The 9,822-nt window shown below is 41.5% G+C and overlaps 1 long non-coding RNA gene across 1 annotated transcript in view; it reads right to left on the reverse strand.

Annotated features, from left to right (window-relative positions):
* The window catches only part of LOC140520249 (uncharacterized), a 38,301-nt gene extending 30,324 nt beyond the window's left edge, over nt 1-7,977 (reverse strand). The window contains exon 1 of the long non-coding RNA XR_011972437.1: nt 7,812-7,977. This is a non-coding gene — a long non-coding RNA (uncharacterized lncRNA). The remainder of the gene's footprint in view (nt 1-7,811) is intronic.
* Between the last annotated feature and the right edge of the window lie 1,845 nt (nt 7,978-9,822).

A 9,822-nucleotide genomic window follows, 5' to 3' on the forward strand; every position in this document is an offset into this window, starting at 1 on the left:
TCCTGAAGAAATGCAACAGTAACAAATTTCAAAATAATGCAATTAAAATAATTATTTAGAATATTTGCACCCTAAAAATCAGGGTGTCTTAGGGGAAAGCTACTCTGGTCTACTAATTACATTTCCAGGCAGCAAGCAGCAGTCCAGTTGACTTGGAGGACCATTGATGTGACTCAGCCATACTTTTCAGTCAACACATGATTATTAAATCCTGAATAATTTGAGAGGTTATCGTTTGTGTTTCTGTGTTAAGGTCTTTGTATTATTCTCTCCTAATTAGAAGAATCATAGCTTTAGAGGTGAACAGGACCTCAGAGGCCATATCGCTCAATCTCATTTTATAGATATGAAAAATCAGGCAAAGAAAGGTTAACTACCTTTTCTAAGATCATAGAGGCAGTTGTAAGCAGTGCAGCTAGAAAGTAAACCGAGGTTATCTGTCTCTGATCCCAGGGGTATTTAATTATATTTTAATCCGACTCCGTCTGCTTCTTTTGACACTGTACACTTCCAAAAGCTGGTATATACAGGCATACCCTACAGAAATCTGCCCTAACCAATATGGCTCTGCGATAACATCATTAATACTTTATAATGAAGCCCCATTTGTAGCAATACTGAAAACCACCCAGCAGTGACACTCAGCCAATCAACAGAGTCACAAATTGGTCAAAACCTCACCTCACTTGAGCCCCCCTGCTGTTCATTTGCCAGAGCATCAGTCTGCCTACTGCTTATGCAGAGAGACATTATCATAGAACAAATTGCCCAGTCTTTTGTCCAGCATCGTGGTTTTCCATGGAACCAATTACTGATGTCCACTACCACAAACTCTGGAAACAAAGTTTCTGAAGACAGACTCTGCCTGAGCTTGTCTTCTCACTTCTCACTATCTGCTTAGTTGCCCAGGCTGGCCCCTTCAGCCCCATTTTAAAAAAATTTATTTATTTAAGTTTTCAACATTGATTTACACAAAATTTTGGGTTCCAATTTTCTCCCCATTTCTCCCCGCCCCCACCCCAAAAAGCCAAGCATTCTAATTGCCCCTATCACCAATCTGCCCCCCTTCTAACATCCCTCCCTTCCCTTATCCCCATCTTCTCTTTTGTCCTGTAGGGCAAGATAACTTTCTATGCCCCATTACCTGTATTTCTTATTTCCTAGTTGCAAGAACAATACTCAACAGCTGTTCCTAAAACTTTGAGTTTCAACTTCTCTTCATCCCTCCCTCCCTCCCCACCCATTCTCTTTGGGAAGGCAAGCAATTCAATATAGGCCATATCTGTGTAGTTTTGCAAATGACTTCCATAATAATTGTGTTGTGTAAGACTAACTATATTTCCCTCCATCCTATCCTGGTCCCCATTGCTTCTATTCTTTCATTTGATCCTGTCCCTCCCCAAGACAGTTGACTTCTAATTGCTCCCTCCTCCCACTGCCCTCCCTTCCATCATCCCCCCCACCCTGCTTATTCCCTTCTCCCCCACTCTCCTGTATTGTAAGATAGGTTTTCATACCAAAATGTGTGTGCATTTTATTCCTTCCTTTAGTCGAATGCTTCAGCACCATTTTTGACTCAATCTACACTCAGTCAGCCCAGCCAATCTTTTGCCAAGTCTTGTCCTTTCTAGAGGACGTGTTCCCTTTTCTCTATTCACACAACCAAGTGATGAGTGCAAGCTGTCATCACCTCATATCTGAACTATTACAACGACTTTCTGGCCAGTGTCTCTACAACAGATCTCTCCCCATTTTAATTTATTATCCACTCAACTGGTAAAGTCACTTTCTTAAAGCACAGATTTGACCATGTCACTCCCCAACTCAATATGAGTCACTCCAGTGGTTCTGTATTGCCTCCAGGATCAAATATAAAATCCTTTGGCTTTAAAAACCTCTGATAGCCAGGTCCCTTCCAATCTACAGTCCAGCAACACTGACTTCCTTGTTATTCCATGGACAGAACACTCTATGTCTGGACTTCAGATGTTTTCACTGCCTATCCCCCATGACTAGAATGCTCTCCCTCCTTGTCTTCACCTTCTGAAATCAGCTGAAATCCTGCTTCCTGCAGGAGGTCTTTCCTGGTACCCCTCACTGCTAGTGACTTCTCTCCGTGTTTATTCTTGTGTGTGTGTGAGGCGATCAGGCTTAAGTGACTTACCCAGGTCACACAGATAGGGGGTTTATTTTCCTTTTACCGTGTATATATCTTGCATATACATAGTTGTTGGCATATTGTTTCTCCTATTACATATAATATTTATATATATATTGTATATCTTATTACATACGTAATTACATGTGTATTGTATTACATATGTAAACATATATAAACACAACGACTCAGTGCTGATGGAGCCACATTGATTAGTGATAAGGACATGATCCCAGAGAGGTGGGCTGAATAGTTCCATAGTGTTCTCAACAGACTATCATCAGTCAATGCTGAGGCCATTGACTGTTTACCTCAGGTGGAAGTCAATCCCTCCTTAGATGAACTTCCAACTGAAGAACAGGTTTTGAGGGCCATTAGGCTCCTTTCATGTGGTAAAGTACCTGGTGCTGATTCTATTCCAGCTAAGATTTACAAGGTAGGGGGACCATTGCTCATACAAAAGCTGACTGAAATTTTCCAGGTTATATGGCAAGAGTTTATCCCCCAGGAGTTCAAAGATGCCTCCATTGTCCATCTCCATAAAGGGAAAGGGAATAGATTGTCCTGCAATCACAGGGGGGTCTCTCAGTCATTACTGGCAAGATTCTTGCTAGAGTCCTTCTTAATAGGCTGATCCTTCACCTGGAAGATCGTCATCTACCTGAGAGGCGATGTGGCTTCAGAAAGGGCTGAGGAACAGTTGATATGGTGTTTGCTGCCTGACAACTCCAGAAGAAATGCCAGGGCAGAACAGAGGTCTGTACAGGTTGGTAGATCTGACCAAGCCCTTTGACTCTGTTGCTCATGAGGGCTTATGGAAAATTATGTCAAAATCTGGTTGCCTGGAGAAGTTCATCAGTATTGTATGTCAATTTCATGATGGAATGTTTGCCTGGGTTCTGGATATGGACAATGCTCTTGTGCCTTCCCAGTCACCAATGGAGTGAAACAGGGCTGTGTGCTTGCTCCCATGCTTTTTAGCATGATGTTTTCAGCCATGTTGACAAATGCTTTCAATGAGTATGAACTCAGCATCAAGGTCAACTACCATACTGATGATAAGTTCTTCAATTTGAAAAGGCTATAAGCCAAGACCAAAGTGGAGGGAGTGTTGGTGCATGATTTTCTGTTTGCAGATGATTGTGCACTCAATGCAGCCTCTGAAGCTGAGATGCAACAAAGTGTGGATCAGTTCTCTGCTGCCTGTGCTAATTTTGGCCTAATAATTAACACCAAGAAAACACAGGTGTTCCATCAGCCACCACCACACCATTTACACATGAAGCCAACAAATGGAGAAGTTTTGAATGCTGTGGATAAATTTACTTACCTTGGTAGTGTACTTTTCAGGGATGTATACATTGACAATGAGGTTGATGCACGCATTGCCAGAGCTAGCTCAGTGTTTGGAAGGCTCCAATGAAAAGTTTGGGAGAGAAGAGGTATTAGACTGACTACCAAACTGAAGGTGTACAGAGCCATTGTGCTGACCTCGTTGTATGCCTGTGAAACATGGACAATCTACCAGCACTGTGCCAGGAAACTGAATCTCTTCCATTTGAACTGTCTTAGGAAGATTCTGAAGATCACCTGGCAGGATAAAGTACCAGACACTGAGGTTCTTGCTTGAACTGAGCTGCCAAGCATTCAAACTATGCTTCAGAGAGTGCAAATGATGAGCTGGCACATTGTTCGAATGCAAAATGTATGCTTGCCAAAAAGACTGTTTTATGGGACAGGCGATCACATGGTGGTCAGAAGAAGTGATACATGGACACTCTCAAGGTCTCTCAAGAACTTTGGACATGGGAGACACTGGCACAGGACCGCTTAGCATGGTATGCCCACATCAGAAAGGGTGCTGTGCTCTATGAGCAAAGCAGAATGTGGGATGCATAAATTTGGAGTATCCACCCCAAATGTTGTCATGGACTATCTGTACCCAATCTGTGGTAGAGCATTCCAAACTCATATTGGTCTGATCAACCACAGTTGGATACACTGAAACTTCACTTTATCATGGTGATGTCATTTTGGTCCTCTTCCAGAATGAAGGACAATAATTAACTAACATATATATTTCTATTTCTCCTATTATAAATTCCTTGAGAGCAAGGACCATAAATTGCCTTTCCTTATGTCCTCACTTAGTACCTTAGTACCATTTATGTTACCAATGCTTAGTACCATTCCTGGAACACAGCAAGCACCTAATCAATGTTGACTAACTACTGATTGACTATTAAGGTATTCCATTCCCTATGATTATGTATCTCTTAGATTTCAGAGCAACACTAAAGCAAGCCATATTGGTTCTAATTATCCTTAGGACAGTTCAGTCCAGTAGATGAGAATGACCAGAGTTACCACCTCATTCACTTTTGCTCTTCTATGTGGTCATAAAAGAAAGAAAAATGGTGGCACATGCCTATAATCTCTGCTTCTGGGTAGGCTAAGACTGATGGACCCCTTGGGTATAGGGATACTGAGCTGCACTAAGCCCATAGCCAATACAATGGGCTTCCAGGATTGAGGAGGCGCCAAGCTGCATCAAGAGGGCGAATCATAGTGGGTCAGAAACAGAGCAGGTCAAAGCAGGGGAAACAATAAATCGGGATCAGTCCAGTAAATGGCTGCCATATTTCCAGGCTAAGTGAGATGGGGAGAACTGGTCTCAAAATAAAACCAAACCAAACCAAACCGAAGATGATTTATAGGTCTAAAAAAACCTCCTTTCAATTCCTTTGAATTGGGATAATAAAATGTTTGAGGAAGCAGATCCTTATGAGATCATTGACCTCCTTGTTTTACAAAAGAGTCTTCAAGAGATAAAGAGACTTGGTCTAGGTCACCCAATTATCAGTAGCAGAGCTGATGTTCAGACACACGTGGTTGAGCTCAAATATAGGACTCCATATCCTGGGTTCTTCCCCTTACATCATAGCCACCATTAAGCATCTCCCTTTTGGGCACTAGCAGTGCCTTCATGTCCTGGGCAGTTTGCCCAGCTCTTGAGACCCCTAAGAACAAAAAACTTATCCATAGTGATAGCTTAAATGCTCTCTCCTTCTCTCCTTTCCCTTTGACCTTCTCCCTCCCCTTTTAATTAAATCCATTAGTCTTGGGACACTAAGTCTCAAATATTCTAGTGTCTTTGATTATTGACCCGCTGCCATCAGATGTGGGTGTTGGGTAGGACCTACTGTAAGGACACTAGTGTTCTCCATTTTCCAGTGATACCTTCCTCACCCCTCCCCATCCCTCATTGGGTCCTTTTATTTAATTAGTGTAGGAAAGTGCCACTGTGGAAAATCCTTCCATCAATGCTGATCAGCAACTCATTTTAAATTCTTAGTCACCTAGGTCACCATGCTTTTAAATGACTTCCCTGCTATCACAGAGTTGGTATATCAGTAACAAGACTTGAACTCAGGCTCTCCTGACTTTGAGGTTGACTTTCTAGTCACTGTATGACCCTGCTGCCTCAGGTTTCTATAGCATTTCCAGTCTTACAAAAACCACTTTCCTCACCCTATGCCTGGGATGTTGGCAGGCCACATAGTACAATCACAGATCTAGAGTTAGAGAGATCCTTAAAACTCATCAAATCCAATCCCCTCATTTAACAGATGAGGAAACTGAGGCACAGAGAGTTTAAGGAATTTGCTGAAGATCACGTGGTTGACAAATGACTGAACTGGGATTTGAACCCATGATTTCACACTCCAAATCTGATACTCTTCACAATATTGCCCTGCCTCCATTATTAACCCCATTTTAGTGATGTGGAAACTGAGGCTCAGAGAAGACAGCTCCTTCTACTATAGCATTCTGTCTCTCAGTACAGCTCAGGTTGGAAACATCAGTATACATGAAGCACAGATGAAGGGTCTTGGCAGTGAAGGATCCTACATAAATTGCTGAGATGTAGGGTTATTGTAAAAGTTGCCAAACCTCCCAATTTAGCATGTTTCTTAAAAGCCAGGGGCTCAATAAAGCCACTATATACTGAGCTTTGAGGCAATTAGATGGTACAGTGCATAGAGTACCTTGCCTGGAGTCAGAAAGACCCAAGTTCAAATCTGTCCTCAGACACTTACTAGTTGTGTGACCCTGGGCAAGTCACTTAACCCTGTTTGCTTCAGTATCCTCATCTGTAAAATGAACTGGAGAAGAAAATGGCAAACCACTCCAGTATCTTTGCCAAGAAAACCCCAAATGGGGTCAATGAAGAGTTGGACATGACTGAACAACAACAAATTACTGAACTTTGAGTTCTAATTGTTAAAAATCAGGTCTTTTAAGAGGGAAATTTGAATTTGTTATTTGGTCACAGATTTAGAGTTGGGAGGGATCTGGAAGTGGTTTAAATCTGACCTTCATTTTATAGAGGAGGAAAAGTCAGCCTAGAGAAGTTATGTGTTTTGTCCCGGGTCACAAGGATCAGAGGCAGCAGAGTGAGGACGTGTTGCCAGGTCCACGGACACCTAATCCGATAGCCTTTCCTCTAGACTATGCTGGCTCCCAAAGGCAGAATGTGAAGAATAGAGATGGGATAGCAAGAACGGCTTTCTCCTCCCCACCCCACCCCCAATCTTTTAAAAATCTTCTTCTGTAGAAATGAGCATCTCCTTTTTTTTTTTTTTGCCAAGAGCACAGAAACTCAACCACCCAAATAATTCAGCTGGAAATGTTCATCGATCAAGGGAATGATGACCTTGTCCAAATTTAACTCTTTTCCCTGAGCAATATCTTCCCCCAGCAGATTTTATATGATGGCCCCATGTCATGGCAATGAAAGGACGTGAGGAAGGGAGATGGTGGCACTTTTCTGAACACCAAAGACTCTGTTCACCTTCCTTGACAGAATGAATGTCCATGGGAGTTGATGTATGAGAAGGAGCTCTAGGTTGGGAGAGTCTTTATTCATATTTATAGCACTATCACTAACTAACTAGCTGGGCAATCTTCAGCAAGTCATAGCATTTCTCTGATTTAGTTTTTACATCTGCAAAAACTTAATATTTGTGCTGCTTGTCTCCCAGAGCTGTTGGTGGGATCAGATGAAACGATGCATTCTGGACACTGTAAAGCATCATAGGAGATAAAATATGATTGTTAATATTTGGGGGAAGAATGATGAGGGTTGTCATACTCTGGCTCTACCTATGGAATCCCCAACACACAGTAGAGGTGCAGAGACTATGTATGAGAGTACTGTAGTGTGCTTTAGAAAATACTTTAGAAGTCTCACTGAGAAGTGACTCTCCATTGTGTGTGTGTGTGTGTGTGTATGTGTAATAGAAAGAGTGCCAGACTTGTAGTTTTGAAACCTAGATTAGAATCTGTGCTATGACAGCATGTGGACAAATCAGTTCAACTCTCTAAAATTCAGTTTCCTCCTGTGCAAAATTAGGATGATCTCACACAAGCAACTGACTTACCGTCCCTGATCTTCATTTTCCTCATCTACAAAATGGGGGATGACAACAAGAGCAGAGTTGATCTCACAGGACTGTTGTAAGGAAGGTGCTTTATAAAACTCATGTTGCTACAGAAATTAGAATTGTTGTAATTATGATGTGTGCTCTGCCTCATGGCTGCCCAGGAAGAAGGAACAGAGAATGAATGGAAAGGGTGAATCAGTACTAACCTGTCTGATGTATCAGAAAGAGGTAAGACCATCCGATGCCATATGCCCAAACCTTCACTGTTGGCAAAGTACCAGATGGTCCGGCTTTGCTCCTTCCCAGTTTTGTTCTCCATCAGCATCAAGGAGATGTTTCCTTCTAAGACTCCATGGATGAGCCATGAGAATTGGAGCTACAAGGAACAAAAGATCCAGAGGGAAAACTGGTTATTGCTTTAAGAAACACTAAATTGATAACAATTGATGCCTGAAACCTGAAGAATTTTCCTCAGAGATTTTCAATAGAATTTAAGCTCTTTGAGGACAAGGATTATTTTATTTTTGCCTTTGTATCTCTGGTACCCAGAATGGTGCCCTGAACATAGTAGGTGCTTAATAAATGCTCACTAGATCATACTGGATTGGATACTTATCACTTTAGACTAAGCAGGTGAGGAGAGTGAGAGTCATGTTACTTTAGATCACAGAATCAAAGGATACTAGGGCTAGAAACAATTTTATATTTAGTTCAACAGTCACTTCTGAAGAACCTACTATATCCAGGATCTATGCTAGGCACTGAGGTTACAGAAAAGGAATCATTTCTGTACAGAGGTGTCAAACAAATGGCTGGCAGGTCTTGTGTGGTCTACCATACTCACGAGCGCTGTGGGAGCTAGATCAAAATGTAATCAGGAAATATTTAACAAAATAAATAAAAATTCAATAAAACCACATTTTTTAAACTCAGTCAATATGTAGCACACAGGGATCCTTAATCCCCTAAGGGATTAGTAAATTCCATTTCTATTTGACTTTGTTACCACTGCTGTACATGCCCCTTCAGGGGATGTGAATATGGGTATAACCTGTAACACTTTGCAATCTAGATTCTTACAACTCCACTCAACTGAAACTGTTCTCTCTAAAGTCACCAGAGATCTCGCAGTTGCCAAATCCATGGTCATGGAGTTGAATAGTTCTCAAAGGATGGACTGAAGCACGCTAGCTATACCTGAATTGTTCAGAATTTACATTCACATGTGTGAGTCCCCAACTTCTCTTGCAGGGAGGGAGGGACAAGAAATTGAGGTTGGATTTTGCCTCTGATGTTAACTAGATATATAATCTGCCCCATTGCTTTGTCTTTTACAGTCCTACTGGCACTATTCCCCCAATCCCTCCCCCTACTCTAGGGACTCCTGGGTTTTTCATCTGTACTGGAGTTGAACCACATGTGTTCTCTCTCTCCTAATTAGGATGAAAACTGCTTGGGAACAGGGATTGTCTCATTTATACACAAATGGTTATATTTACATACATATATAATTATGAATAAATATGAATACCACAGTCTAGACAGTAATTGCTATAGAACTTTAGAACAGAGAGAAGAAACTAATACTCAGAGATATTAAATGTTAGTCTTGTCCTCAAAGGGCTTACATTGTTTTGGGGCAGCAGCATGTACATATATAAGTATATACAGAATATATATACACACATACATATATACACACACATATATAAAACACATGTGTATGTAAACAGACAAGGTGTCTGAGTTGGGGAAAGTACCATTTTGTTCAATAAACTCCAATAAGTCTCTATTATTTTTAGGATCAAATACGATCACATAAGCAACGAGATGGCAGACATTCAGACTTTTTTTCCTTTCTCCATCACTTCTCAAACTTCCCCAAAGCAGAAATTATGTTCCAAAGATAAAGAACATCCAGAATCCAAAGGAAGGTTAAAAAAAGGGCAAAACAAAAATCTAGCAACTGAAGCTCTTTGACCCCAAGTTCACTCAACTTCCTTAGTTCCTTACTTCCCAGGCTACCAGTGGCATGACTGCACTAGTGAACCTAAGGATATGACATAGCCTTATATAAATTCTCCCCGCCCCCAGTCTTTCTAGTGCTGGGGAGACCCTAGCTCCAGGCTGCAGAAGTTTTCTTGGGTTTCAACAACCAGTTTAGCCACAGTCCTTCAGGAACTAAAGTCTCTCAGGGCTGCAACCTCCAAAGTGCTA

The sequence above is a fragment of the Notamacropus eugenii genome, chromosome 1, assembly GCF_028372415.1.
Source record: "Notamacropus eugenii isolate mMacEug1 chromosome 1, mMacEug1.pri_v2, whole genome shotgun sequence".
NCBI classification, from domain to species: domain Eukaryota; kingdom Metazoa; phylum Chordata; class Mammalia; order Diprotodontia; family Macropodidae; genus Notamacropus; species Notamacropus eugenii.